Below are 14871 nucleotides of genomic sequence, written 5' to 3'. Positions count from 1 at the left end.
TGGCAAGGTGCCTGAAGAAATGACTGGTAGAAGCAGAAAGAAAATACACTTGGAGTTTTAATAGATCCCAGAGTGAGATGCAAGACTGGACACTAAGTCAAACAGCATGTTCCCATGGGGACTCATTAGTGCAGAAATTCACAGGCTTTGATAATAGACAGAGAACAGAAAGTTCTCCTGTAGCAAGCTTCCTCTCAGTATGTTCTGTCAAAAAACAGAAGTCAAACATTAATCCTTAGGTGCTGGGAAAGGTGATCCTTTTAGTCATCTCCACATGTGGATCTTCTTTTCCAAATCCGGGCTGTCATGAAATTGGTAGAGACACCTACCTGCTCTCTAGGCCTCAATGATCAGGTGAAACACTGTAACTGAAACACACTTCCTGACATGCTCATCAGCCACAGCACTCCTGACAGGCTCCATTCTAGTTCACAGGTCCCTCCTATCTACTCTGATTCAGGTCATTCCTGAATTAGAACACATATAGACTGAAATGCTGCATTTGAACCCCGGTCCACTGTTACACTAGCCTTTTAATACCTTCAGCTCTGCTCAGTGGAGTCAGAATGGGATTAACAGTTTTTACTGATGTCTATGTATCCCAGTACTTCTTGCCAAAGCTCTGCTGATGCCTCTCCCTGTTCTCACTTGCTAGTGTGAGTAGGAAACCCCAATACTCTACCTCAAGACTGATATAACAACATATTCCAACAATGAACAACTGATGCTCATTATCTTCTTGTTACAAAGGAGAGAGAAAAAAACCCAGATCCAATAAATCACCCCTTGGCACTCTCTCTGCTTTCAAAGTTCTGCTCCCTGCCACTCACTGAGCACATTCACACATGATCACCATCACTGAATCAGTTTATTCACTCTTTTGGAGTTAATTCCCATGACAAAACCAGAATACAGGCTTGGACATAGTTTGAGATGCCCTAGAGTACCCCACCTGGTGTCCAATCGTCTATCCAGAAGAGTGTGGGCTTCTCATAGGTCTTATATCATATTTACCAATCTAACGAGAAGGTTGGTACCTTATGGCACCTCAAATGGCACCAGAAATATTTGGGAATCTGAAGTGAACTTTGTAAGCCTGCATTAGACAACACAAAGATGTGTCTTTATGACAGGTGAAATGATCTTCACTCTTTGAATTCCAGGTGCTAAACACTGTTCATTCTGTTTTGACTCTTGTAGTAGTCACAACTAGATCAGGAGAATTGACATACATAACATCTGTCTTTTCCATCTGTAGTATTATGAAAATGATATATTTCTAAAATAGTTATGATAGCTCCAGCTATAGTATTGGTGATAGAGTGCCATGTCCAGAAAATAACTCATTCCACATCTTTGAAACAATCCATTACCACTCTGCTAGTGTTGGGCACTGTGTTCTCTACTACACTTTTAGAATCATGGGACTGGTATTATTCAGACGCACTGAAGCTGACCTTTACTTGTTGCATTGCAGAATTCCTCTAGATACAGTGGGTGCAACCACATGGTGAGATAAAATAATTTTTACTTCATTCCTGGATACTAAATTCTGATTGTCCACAGTGAGTCAAAGATCATTTGCTCCTGGACTTCAATAAATCCACCAATTCTGTGTTATGGTAGGATTCTTGGGATTGCTTGCTCCAGCCATACGCAGACATATGCAACCGGGACAAGACAGCATCATTTGGCTCCCTCAAGCTACCCCAGCAAGTCTTGCAAATTCAGATATACATGTTCACATATTATAATGGTTGTAGCACAGACTCTTGTCATTATTGTACAAAGGTTTCACTCTAATGGACTGTAATACAATCCTCACATGTTTTCAGGTGTTTTTAACTTAGGGAGGGGAATATCTTTGGGTTCTCTGGGCCATATCAAGACAAAAGACTGTGTAACATGAATGCAGTAAAACTCTTTAAAGCAGTCCATCTGCTAAGAGTGTGAATACTTTGGCTTGGCAGCCATGAATCACATCCTACTTGTATGACTTCAGCAGGGATGCTACAACTAGTGTTCCTAGGAAAATGGGCATCAGATGAAGGCCTCCTTGCTGTCCCAGACCACAAGACATAGACTGTGACTCTCAGGAAATAAGATCTTCCATACTAGGCTGCTGGAAGGAGGGGTGGGTTTCATCTCTACCTATAGGAGAGCCCAGTGACCAAAGAGAGACACTGTCTGTCCTGTGTTCCCCAGGTTGACTTCTGAGTTTCTTTTTTTTTTTTTTTTTTTTTTTTTTGAGTGCAGTATTTGCCTTTCTCTAATCATCAAGAATCCCCCAGATTCCTACAATCTTTCAAAGATAAATGAGAGTAGCATTGCAAGTATGCCAATCAGTTCTACCAGCACCCTTAGATGCAGCCTGTTGGGTCCCATGGACTTTTATGGGCCAGGTTCTCTCAAGCAATCCATGATTTGATCATTGTTCGCTGCTAATAGCTCTTGTTCTCCTTGAACTTTTTCACAGAGGACTGGGTGACCTTGTTCATAAAGACAAACAAGGCACTGAGTACCTCAGTCTTCTCTGTGCCCAGTGTCCTACCCACTCCACTTAGCAGCGGTCTCACATTTTCTGTGTTTATCCTTTTACCACTAATGTTGTGGAAGGTCTTCTTGGTGCTCATAACAGCCTTTGCAAATCTCAACTTGAGTGGAGCTTTGGCTTTCCTGTTACCATCCTTTCATGCCTTTTTTTTTTTTTTTTTTTTTTTAGCCTGTTCCTGCTTCCACCATCTGTATGTTAATTTTCACACTGGAGCTCTGTCATGAACTCCTTGCCAGTCTCCTAATAGGTCTCCTTGTTTTCCTGAGTATCAGAATTGACTAGTCTTGCACTTGGGGGATGCTCTCCATAAAGAACTGTCAGGTTTCCTGAACAGTAACAATATCAGCTACACACTACATATTAGAATGTAGATAGCTCTGCCTGGACGAGCTGCCTGGAAAGATGACTAGCACACTTAAGGTGCATATTTCTTTTCATTACAAGCAGTGAGCTCAGGTAAAACACTCAGGGAACCATTCAGATGCCCAAACATAAGGGACTAGTATCAATTTAGACACCCAAAGATGTCTCAAGCATGTGTACAGGGCTTACAGGTACAGTATAAGGCCTCCAGACACTTTCCAAACCAACAGCTGGAGGCCAGCTGGGAAAGACAAACTTGAAAGATGCTAGACTCCTATGCTTAGGAATATGCATTGCTTCCCTAAACTTGGGTGAGATTATTTCAACTTCAGATGCTAAAACACATTAAATCTCTACAGTATTTTTGTTTGTTGCTTGTTTGTTTTTTTTCAATAAATTCAGTGTCCCACAGCCTATTTGCTGGTCCAGAGGCTGACTGATACAGTCTGGTGCCATCCATTCTACAAAATTCTGCTTGTTCTCAAAACCAAGATACCCACTCAAGTTGCCTATTGAGAGTGGATTCTGGCACATGCTAAATCCTGAATTGGGCCTGGCAGTTTTCCTGGCCTAAAACCATGCGCAAAAGCACACTAACAGTTTAAGAGTATGGACCTTTGAGGGTCAGTGTCTGGGAATGTGTAATTACTACTGCAGCAGTAACTTCTGAGCAGAATCATTTCTGACCATGGACGAAAGGCTACTACTAAATCACCGTCTCAAAGAACTTTATTTACATAAGTGAAAACCTGGCCCTTTAACTGCAATGGAAAAGAAAGAAAAGCAAGAGGAAAAAGCAGAGAACACATGTAGTACCAGGAAAAAGGCACTTGAATCCCTCTGGCCTTTAGGTGGCAGCCAAGGATCAGAGATGAGGCAGAGGACAAAGCAATGGGACATTGTATTATAGGGCTGGAGAAGGATGTGGCTTCAAAACAGCCAGACTGAGCAAAATAAGGATATCTGATGGGAATAATAAAAGAGATTGATTCACTTATTTGCCTTATCTTTAAAAATGAGAGCAATAGTAATGAACTATCACCTTCATTGCTATTGTTTCTAGCACTTCTTCAAGAGATTCTTCGTTGCTTCCTAGGACTCTAAAGTGTGGCCAGCTCTTCGTTAGAGATCACTTGGTCTCCCTGAACTCTACGGAGTTGTTCTGAGATGTTCTAAGAGAATAACTGATATGCTTCTGTTACCAGCTGAGCCGCTCAACCTCTAAACTGGGAGCACTACCACTACCTCAAGAGAGTCATCTGGTGACATTTTAATACCTATGGCTATCTCATTTGGCCTATAGCTACCACTCCAGAAGTGCACATTTCCTCTAGAGCCAGAGTCATATCTGCCAGCCCCATGCACATACCTTCTTTTCTCTAAAATGTGACTGAAGACCTGTATTTTGAGACTGAAATGGCACCCTAGGTATGCATAATGCCATGTGTACGGGGTACTTTAGCTATCTTCCTGGTCAGTGGAGATCTAGCAGACAGTCACTACTGTTGAGAGCTGCCCAGCTCTGCTCAGCTCTGCTCAACTCTGATTCTAAATCAGACAATGTCTAGACAGATGAACAGCTCGTGAAGGTGTGTGCATTTAGTGCTGTTCAGTGCTGAATGCTACCTAAAACACTGTAGTGTCTTTGCTGGAATGAGCCTTGGGATCTTGGCTCACAGCGACAGTCCTTACCACTGAAATGTAGGTTTGGGTCTCCTTATGGAGTGAATGAAGAGAATGACATACCTCATAAGGGCAGAAAAGCAATCAGCTGTCTTATCTTACTCGCCTGACCAATGGTCTAGAGAGTTCAGGCTTTAAACTTAGACACCTTCCATTAAATATGGAATATCTTCCTTCTCTCTCCTTAAATATTTGCCCTGTTGGTATCTAGACAACTTTCTGAGAATACTTGTGGGGTATATATATGGAAATGTGTTTTTTCTTCCAGGTAATAGCCATATAGTTATATTGTTCAGCCAGAGTGCAGGAAAGCTAGGCTGGGAACACTCTAAAACTTTTGTGCCTCTGTGCAATGACCCTTTGATTAGGCTAGATGATATGTTTTAAGAAATAACTTTCATGTTTCCTGTTGGAGGCAGAATGTGTCTATAACCCAAGTCCTGAGTTTGAGGATCTGGGAGTCAGCTTTGTGAACATTAGCCTTCTGAGCTAGTCATCTTTGCACTCACTGAAAAGAAATGGGAATTTTGCAGAAGCTGATCTGTCATTCTTTCAAAAATTTTCAATAATTATTGAAAATAAAGGCTTCCCATTGAAGGCATCTTAGAATGATCTCATATGAAAAATTTGTTAGTTTGTTCCTGAGACTTCAAGACTTTCTCTTTTGTTGAATTTATAGTCCCAATACTGCCTTTACTATAAAAAAAAAAAAAAAGTAATTGTGATGTGAGTTTATTATACTACAAAAACAGTCTTGTCTTGCAAAGGACTCCTTGCTTTTTTCCTAATGGAAATGACTGTCTGTTAGGTCCCTGAAATTTAGCTACACTCTTCAAGGGGCTCAGGATAAGCCAGCACAATACATGAGAAAATTTCAACATCTCAGTATGAGAAACCTTTGTCTATTCAGCTATTTCAAAATGCAGAAAAATTATAAGACATCATGTCACAAAACCAAATGAGAGTGTGGAGATTAAATTACATACTAAAACACTTTAATCATAGTTAAATGAAATTTTATGCATTACACAATTTCCCTGATCCTCGGCAGAGATGGCGCAGGCTAGGAGAGAAGCCAGGTGAAGTCATACAGAGATTCCTTACCTGACCTTCCTGTCACCTCTCATCTACAGCACTCTTCCAGCACCATACTAGAAATGTTTCTATATGCATTTATACTCTATTCTATGATATGGAAAGACTCTGCTTGGTTTCATATTATAAACCATCAATCTCATTGACTGCCATACAGTATTCCTTTTATTTCAGTCATTTTAAAAAGGAAAGGAAGGAAAAAATGAAAGAATGGATAGGGCAGAAGGAAGAAAGGGAGTGGGAATGGGGAGAAGGGAGGCAGAAAAACCAAACTATTTCTCAGCTATTTCTCTTAAGATCTAAGGGAGACTTAGACTGCTACTGAGCAATGTGGAGTGGGTACATGGAATTATGTAGACTCCAGTGGTATTTTAGACACTTGGAGTCTCCTGCCTGGCCTCCAATTGCTGTCTACTGTGCAAGTCTACTATAAGTCCTGTGACATATCTGCCAGCTCCATGTAGCCCTCCATGGCCCTCTCAATTGGCTCCAGACATCTGTATTCAAGCAAAGGGCCAGACTTGCCAGACTATTGCAGAGAAGCTTAGAGACTGGAGACACAAGCCACTCAGTGGCTGGCCACAGATTTCTGGAACTGATGCTTTTATCTGTATAGATGCAGTTTACAGTGTAGATACCTAAAGACAAGGGAGGTAAAATCCACTCCAGCTTCACAAAGTTTGCATGGGTTTAATCTAGAGTTTCTGAATTACGTTTACATATTCTTTTAGGCTAATGCATATATAGGAAATCAGTTGAAAAGATTTCTGCATGTCATTGCTTTCCAGAGCACTTGGTGGATGCAACCCATCTTTAGTATGTGTGCTATGAGTTAAAAGTAAATTCTTGTTCTCATCATCACTTCAATTTCACTCTACTCTGCAAATTTATTGTTTTGCTCTAATATCATGTAGCCTAATAATGAAATGATGAAAAATTTCAGGATTACAACAGTTTACAACAGGGGAAAAAATAAGGTTTCCTTTGAGGAACTGAACCTACTGCCTAATCTTGGGTGCAATGAAATAGCACTTACTGATAAAGGACCAAGAACTTCTTGCTAATTATTACTGTGATGGCTAATTACAATCTGATGAATAATTACAAAACTATTTTAAATTGCCTCCTGTTCACAGAAGCAAGCAAAGGAGACAAGTCAGTTGTTTGTTGGTTACTAGAAGATGACTTACGAGAGTTCACATCTGTGGATGTGTTTGCCAACAAAAACTACTGGACATTCTGTAGCCAAGAAAAATCTCAAGACAGGCAAGAGATATGACCTATGATTTCCCTGGAAGCTGTAAATGTCACTGTTTAGTAAGTTCTTTCAGCTCTGCAGTTAAGGCCAGGGAGACAGTCATGCCAGCCAAGATGCCAACTCTTTTGTGCCTAGTACAATTTGTCTGGCCAAAAAACAATAAAGAAAAATAAATCTTTTTGGAAGGGATTCACTTCATCCTAAGGAAAATATCTGGAAAAAATCCAGTAGACGTTCTCTCCCACTTCCTCCCACTAGATATGTCTGTAAGGTGAGTTTGAAGTGACATGCTCAGATACTACAATGTGGGTGCATAAAGTTAGGTAGGATGAATCTGATTATCCATGGCTGAGTATGGGAGGGAGGATAACCTCAACCACTTGAAGAATATAGAAGTAAACTCATAAATTACTATTCCATAAATCCCACCATTCAGCCAGATTTTTTGCCAGTCTAATAGTCTACACACTAATACTATAACTTCCTATATTGCTTATAGGAAAGTTTGGGGAGTCAATATTGAAAGCTTTACTAAAGTCAAGATAAATAACATCAATGTTCCTTGAATGGATTAAAGAAATTCTGATTTTTGTGATTTTTAAAGTCTGTCTCTTTTTAACTTTTTGTAGAGGTAGAAAAATTACTAAGATTAGAAAGATAGAACTGTTTGACTCTTCAGCAGCTGATTTATCAGGTCTGTCTGAGGATTTGAGGTTCTCTTTATGACTCCACACAAGACTTTTATTGCTATTATTACTGAAATGACACTTCAGTGATTTTCCACGTTGATTTATCCTTTAGGCTTCTTCTGGGTTCTGCAGAGCCTTTATGCCTCTTACACGATCTTTTCTCCTTAAAGACTTTTTGTTGGATGAACTGAAGTAATTTCTCATTCATAGCCAATACTCTTCACACAGTAATGAACTTTAATAAAATGCTGCAATGCAGCTTCCAAATTATCTTCCTTTAGTCTGAAGTCATCAGTTTCTTTGAGAAGAGCATAGAATTAGGCTTATTCATTGATCGAGCTATAAATTCTGCTAAATTTAGCTTCTTTTCCTTTCTCAAAATATATCTGTTGTTTGGGATACAGATTTTAACACTGATGGTTTGTTCACAAATGTGAACATACTCCTCCTGATTTTCTTTCTTCATTATTCAGAGAGCCACTGGTGGCTTCTGAAAGAATACCCTAAAGAGACAAAGATGCGTCAGTATTATGCTCTAAATCTCTTAGGAACAATAAAAAAAGAAGCATTTCAGAAAAAATCTGTTGTCCAAGAAATCTAGATTGTTTACATTTAAGTGTAATTAGACTGTGTGACAGAAATAAGGGTTAATAGGGATAAATTATGTTGACAGTAATATATTATTAAGGTATTCTTGTCCCCAAGCAGGGAGGGACAGAAATCTAACTGGCTTAAAAAATGTATTTAGCTAGGAAGATGATGGTTTCTACTCTCACCTTAACTGAATGCTCTCTTTCCTTCATTTAAAACTGCTTGAAAACAACCTGTGGGAGTGAAAAAGATTAAGACAACAAAACACAAGTGATACAAAGTTTCATAAAGTAGTAGGTACATTTATTTTCTGCCTAGTATATTTCCTTAACATGAAAGAATCCTTTGGAAGGAGAATAAATTATTATATAAAACTAAGACTGAGACAGACTTGCAGCAGCTTTTTACATACAAAAGATGGGATTTGTTTGATCTATGTTTAACATCTCAGTGTTTTGGTATCTATTCCATCTTCTGTTCTCCTCTATAGACAATGGAAGAAAAAACATCCAAGGTAAGTAGTAGTTCATCTTTCTTGTGCCCAGATGAAGTTAATCACCTTTTGAAGGTACAGTCTTGGCTTGAAAGTAGGAGCCTAAATTAGTTCTGACTAGACATCCATCTCTTAGAAGATATAAATCAGGCTAATGGCTCCCACCTGTAGAAATGTAACTGGTAGAGAGACCATTGCTATTATGTATCGTTGTCACTTATAAATCCCTTAATCATGCATATGGTCTTCTAGTATAAAAGAGATATGCATTTTCAATGTTGAAAACAAAACCAAAAAAAGAAACAGGAAAATTATTATAACGATTTCAGATCTTCTTTGTTCTTTAAAATAAACGTTAAAATCAATCAATGAAATGTCTCAGATATATAGATATAGATATATGCATGAAAACATATATACATTTCCCCTTTTCCTACTCACATAAAAAACATTTGCTCACTCCTTTACTTGTATTGCATATTTATTCATGCAGAAATATACAAAGTGGAAGCAGAAGATGGAAGATACTTTTGTTACTGAATTTATTCTTCGTGTTTTCCACAGCTTTCAAAGGGTTTATGTTTTGCTTTTTATGGGAGTTTTGGTCATCTACATTTTGGTTATCACTAGGAATGTCATCATCATTGCCACAGTGGTAAATGACATCACTCTCCACAAACTTATTTCCTCCTTGGAATTTCTTCCTTCACATTTCTTTCTTGAAAAACCTCTCATTTGGGGGAATCTTCTATGTCTCAGTTATAATTTGAATTTCTTGGGTTTTTTTGAGAGTTGCCTTTCTGCTGTGCACTAGCTGTGGTCAGAATAGGGGCATTTCTTTTCTGTTGCATGGAGAAAAGAAGGGCTGCTTGAAATCACTGAGGGTTTGGGATATGAAAAAAATATCTCAGCTACAGTTCCTAAGCTCTTGGTCAATCTTCTGGATGCCAAAAAGTCCAAAGTTGGCATCCAGTTGGCTGGTCCAAACTCCAGACTTGGCTGCAAAGCTCAAGTCTCCTCCTCTTTTCTCCTCGAGGCTACTGAGTTCTTCCTCTTCATGGTCATGTCTTTTGACTGATACATAACCATTTACAACCCTCTCCATTACACCACCATCGTCAGTGGAGGAGTGTGTGCTCAGCTTTCATTTTGCTCTTGGGTTGGAGGTTTTCTGACTGTCTTCATGCAAACCATTCTAGTGTTTAGACTGTCATTCTGTGGCCCCAATGTCAGTAACTACTTCTACTGTGATGCTGGGCCACTACTGAAGTTGACTTCCGCAGATACCCACCATACTGAATGGATTGTTTTCATCACTGCTTCGGTAGTTCTTTTTAGCACCTTCTTTTTTAATGTCATGTCCTACTACTTCATTATTTTCACCATACTGAAGTTCCCATTTCCCTCTGGGAGACAAAAGCTTTCTCCACCTGTATAACTCATCTGAGTGTAGCTATCATGCTTTATGGAGCAGTCATATCTATTTATGACAAGAAGACATGTATCACTAAATATGAGGTGGTCAGCCCTCTGAACACCCTTGTAAAACCACTGCTCAATCCTTTCATTTATCCTTTAAGGAACAAAGAGGTAAAGACACCCTTGAAAAAAGCAGTGGCCAGAAATAATATATTTGAGATTAAAAAAAATAAGGACTAAAATGTTGACTTTTCTGGATGTTCCTGTATCAAAGTGATTCTAGAAGCCTCTTGGGGAAGCAAATGCCAATAATTATGAAAAAGAAGTCAGAAGCAACTATGATTAAGAAAGTTGGGATCAAGATTATTGCCTTCTGACTGTGGATAATATTGATTTACATGTTCAGTTGCTTGTTCTTTCTCTTGGTTATTCTGAAATCATGCTTTCAAGTCTTTTCCAAAAATTTATTTTCATTATCTGTCAAAGTAAATATTAAAAAAAAAACTTTAAAAGGCTCTCTTCCACTTACTGTCTCTGTTTTTCATGTTATTATGCACGAAATGTTTTATGAATGCAAAACTTATTTCTTCTAAAATAAGCAATTTGAGGAGCTTGTGTTCATGTTTGTTGTAGCTTTATTGACCTTGAAGATTAAATTTAACACATGAAATTACGTAATCCTACTTTTTATTTATGTTCTGCATCATTTGTGCAATTGATATATGATGCCTCCCTTTAAATACAGTTTCCAAAGTGATGATCCTAATCCAGTGTATTGATTCTCTCGTTGATCTTCCTGATCTTGTGTGTAATTTAAGCCATACGATTTCCCTAAACTAATTATTGTTTGAACTAAAACAAAGATTTACTTTTATCCTTCAGGGATAGACTAATTGTGGCTAAAAGACAGGTAATATCATTTACGATAATCATTTTAGTCTTTCTATTCAATTCACCTTTAAATGAAAGACTCAGCTTGTATTCACTGACAAAATCAGTTCAGGAAGTGATTTGGCCTTCAGTTCCCAAGCAAATCAGAATTCGTTTCGGGGGGGGGGGGGGGACACTTTAAAAGTGATGGCTAGAATTTTTATACTTCTTATGTATTTTTATACATTCCTGCTCTTTAAAATCTCCCACTCAGTAGGCCACAATTGTGAAGAGTCACTGGAAGTGTCAGCTTAAAATATGTCTTAGAAACGATATATTTACAGTTCTTTTGCTTTCTTGTAGAAATGTGAAGACTAAAAAAGCAATAATGAAAAACCAATCTCTGACTAAACTTATTGCTTATGATTTATATCATGATGGATTTTCCTCAAATTCAAAAGGTGCAAGCTCTCTTCTTTGTGAGGCTCTGGTGATCTACATCTGGACTGTGAGCAGGAACATTACAGTCATTGATTCTCTTGTATCCCAGATCACCTTTCACAAGATCATATTCCCTTTCTGGGAACCTCCCACTATTGGGAATTTGATATGTCAGCCACTGTCTCCAAACTGTTGGCCAATTTCTTCACTGTAAAGAAACTTATTAGCTTAAATAGTAGGAAAACACAGGCCTTTTCACTTTTATTCCTGGCTAACCCTGAGACTTTCCTCCTCACAGCTCTTTCATTTGACTGATCCATAGTTATATGCAATCAGCTCCATTACACTCTATCATAAACACTTGAGTTTGTGTCCAGCTAGCACTGGCTTCACAGCTGGGTGGCTTCATGCTGTCTATAAAGTTTCCCTCCCTATTTGTGGTCCCAATGCTATCAACCTTTTCTGCTGTGTTATTATGCCATTAATTAGCCTTGTCTGCAAAGGCACAAATACTATCAAACAGATCGTCTTTATTCTTGCCACTGTTGTTTTATTCATAGAATCATAGAATCAGTAAGGTTGTAAGGGACCTCTGGAGATCATCTAGTCCAACACCCCTGCTCAGCAGAATCACCTAGAGCATGTTAGACAGGGTTGCATCCAGACAGGCCTTGAATATCTCCAGAGAAGGAGACTCCACAACAGAATCACAGACTCACAGAATCAGTAAGGTTGGAAGGGACCTCTGGAGATCATCTAGTCCAACCTCCTTGCTCAGCAGGGTCACTGAGAGCACGTTAGACAGGATAGCATCCAGGTAGGTTTTGAATATCTCCAGAGAAGGAGACTCCACAAACTCTCTGGGAAACCTGTTCCAGTGCTCCATCACTCTCACACGAAAGAAATTCCCCCTCACGTTCAGGCAGAACTTCCTGTGGTTCCGTTTCTGCCCATTGCCTCTTGTCCTTTCGCATGGCACTACTGGAAAGAGTTTAGCACCATCCCCTTGACACCCTCCCTTCAGGTACTTATACACATTGACAAGATCCCTCCTTCTGTCTTCTCTTCCCCAGGCTAAAAAGGCCCAGCTCTCACAGCCATTCCTCATAGGGCAGATGCTCCAGCCCTCTGATCATCTTTGCAGCCCTATGCTGGACTCTCTCCAGGAGCTCCATGTTTCTTTTGTACTGGGGAGCCCAGAACTGGACACAGTACTCGAGATGAGGCCTCACCAGGGCTGAGTATAGCAGCAGGATCACCTCCCTCGACTTGCTGGAAACACTCTTCCTAATGCACCCCAGGATACCATTGCCCTTCTTGGCCAGAAGAGCACATTGCTGGCTCATGGTCAACCTGTCATCCACCAGCACTCCCAGATCCTTCCTTGCAGAGATGCTCTCCAGAAGGTCAGCTCCCAGTCTGTACTGGTACCTAGGGTTATTTTTCCCTAGGTGCAGGACTCTGCACTTGCCCTTGTCGAACCTCAGGAGGTTTCTCTCCGCCCAGCTCTCCAGCCTGGCCAGGTCTCTCTGAATGGCAGCACAGCCTTGTGATGTATCAGCCACTCCTCCCAGGTTGGTATCATCAGCAAACTTGCTGAGGAGGCACTCTGTCCCCTCATCCAGGTCATTGATGAAGAAGTTGAACAGGATGGGACCCAGTACTGAGCCCTGGGGTGCACCACTAGCTACAGCCCCCAAATAGACTCCATGCCACTGATGACAACCCTCTGAGCTTCGCCTTTCAGCCAGTTCTCAATCCACCTCACTGTCCACTCATCTAATCCACACTTCCTGAGCTTATCTAGGAGGATGTTATGGGAGACAGTGTGGAAAGCCTTGCTGAAGTCAAGGCAAGCAACATCCACTGCTCTCCTCTCATCAACCCAGCCAGTCATTCCATCACAGAAGGCTGTCAGATTGGTTAAGCAGGATTTCCCCTTGGTGAATCCATGCTGGCTACTCTTGATCACCTTCTTTTCCTCCATATGCCTTGAGATGACATCCAGAAGGAGCTGTTCCATCACCTTTCCAGGGATGGAGGTGAGGCTGACCGGTCTATCGTTGCCTGGGTCCTCCTTCTTGCCCTTTTTGAAGACTGGAATGACACTGGCTTTCTTCCAGTCCTCAGGCACCTCTCCTGTTCTCCAGGACCTTTCAAAGATACTGGAGAGCGACTTGACAACAACATCTGCCAGCTCCCTCAGTAGCCATGGGTGCATCCCATCCGGGCCCATGGATTTGTGGATGTCCAGCCTGCCCAGAAAATCTCTAATGCTTTCCTCCTCAACCAAAGGAAAGTCTTCCCTTCTCCAGACTTTCTCCCTCATGTCCAGGCTACAGGATTCATGAGGGCTGCCCTTAGCAGTGAAGACTGAAGCAGAGAAGGCATTCAATAATTCTGACTTCTCTCTATCCTTTGTCACCAGGGCCCCCACCCCAGTCAGCAGCAGGCATGCATTTTCCCTAGTCCTCCTCTTGTTACTGATGTATTTGAAGAAGCCCTTCCTATTGTCCTTAACATCCCTTACCAGACTCAATTCCAAATGGGCCTTAGCCTTCCTTGCTGCATCTCTACATACTCTGACAGCATTCCTATAAATCTCCCAAGTAGCCTGTCCCCTCTTCCACATTCTGTGTATTTTCTTCTTCTGTCTGAATTTGGCCAAAAGCTCCTTGCTCACCCATGCAGGTGTCCTGCCCCCCCTTGCTGCACTTCTTACAGGGATGCACCGCTCTTGAGCTTGGAGGAGGTGATGTTTGAATATTAGCCAGCTCTCCTGGACCCCCCTTCCTTCTAGGGCCTTAACCCATAGGATTCCACCAATTAGGTCTCCTGAAGTCCAGGGTTGCAGTCCTGCTTGTTGCCTTAATTCTTTCCTTCAGGATCCTGATCCCCACCATCTCGTGGTCACCGCAGCCAAGGCTGCCCCCAACCTTCACATGTCTAACCAGTCCCTTTCTGTTGGTAAGGATAAGGTCCAGCAGGACATCCTTCCTCGTAGGCTCCTCCACCATTTGTGACAAGAAGTTATCATCAATGCATTGCAGGAGCCTCCTGGACTGTTTGTGCCTAGCTGTGTTGTCCTTCCAGCAGATGTCAGGGTGGTTGAAGTCCCCCATGAGAACCAGGGCCTGTGATCATAAGGCTACCTCCAGTTGTCTGTAGAAAGCCTCATCAACTTTCTCTTCCTGGTCAGGTGGCCTGTAGTAGACACCCACAACAGTGCCCCCATGTCAGCCTGTCCTTTGATCTTTACCCATAAGCTCTCAACTGCCTCCTCCTCCTCCACCCCTAGGCAGAGCTCGATGCATTCCAGTTCGTCTCTCACATTAAGAGCTACTCCACCACCTCGCCTTTCCTAAATAACTTTGGCATTGATGAAAATGCTGACTTTAAACAAGTATCTTTGCAC

At 41.0% G+C, this 14871-nt stretch overlaps 1 long non-coding RNA gene across 2 annotated transcripts in view; it reads right to left on the bottom strand.

The window, feature by feature from the left end:
- Positions 1-14871, bottom strand: part of LOC134151265 (uncharacterized) — a 44702-nt gene that overhangs the window by 11329 nt on the left and 18502 nt on the right. The window contains exons 4-5 of one of the 2 annotated variants that reach the window (XR_009960809.1): positions 8419-8466; positions 7707-8145 (exon numbers count right to left, since the gene is read on the bottom strand). The exons of the other annotated variant lie outside the window; for it this stretch is intronic. This is a non-coding gene — a long non-coding RNA (uncharacterized LOC134151265). Of the gene's footprint in view, positions 1-7706; positions 8146-8418; positions 8467-14871 lie in introns of those variants that run through there. 2 annotated transcript variants of the gene reach the window in all.

This window comes from Rhea pennata, chromosome 26 (genome assembly GCF_028389875.1).
Source record: "Rhea pennata isolate bPtePen1 chromosome 26, bPtePen1.pri, whole genome shotgun sequence".
Lineage (NCBI taxonomy): Eukaryota > Metazoa > Chordata > Aves > Rheiformes > Rheidae > Rhea > Rhea pennata.
This window is presented reverse-complemented; position numbering and strand designations above follow the sequence as displayed.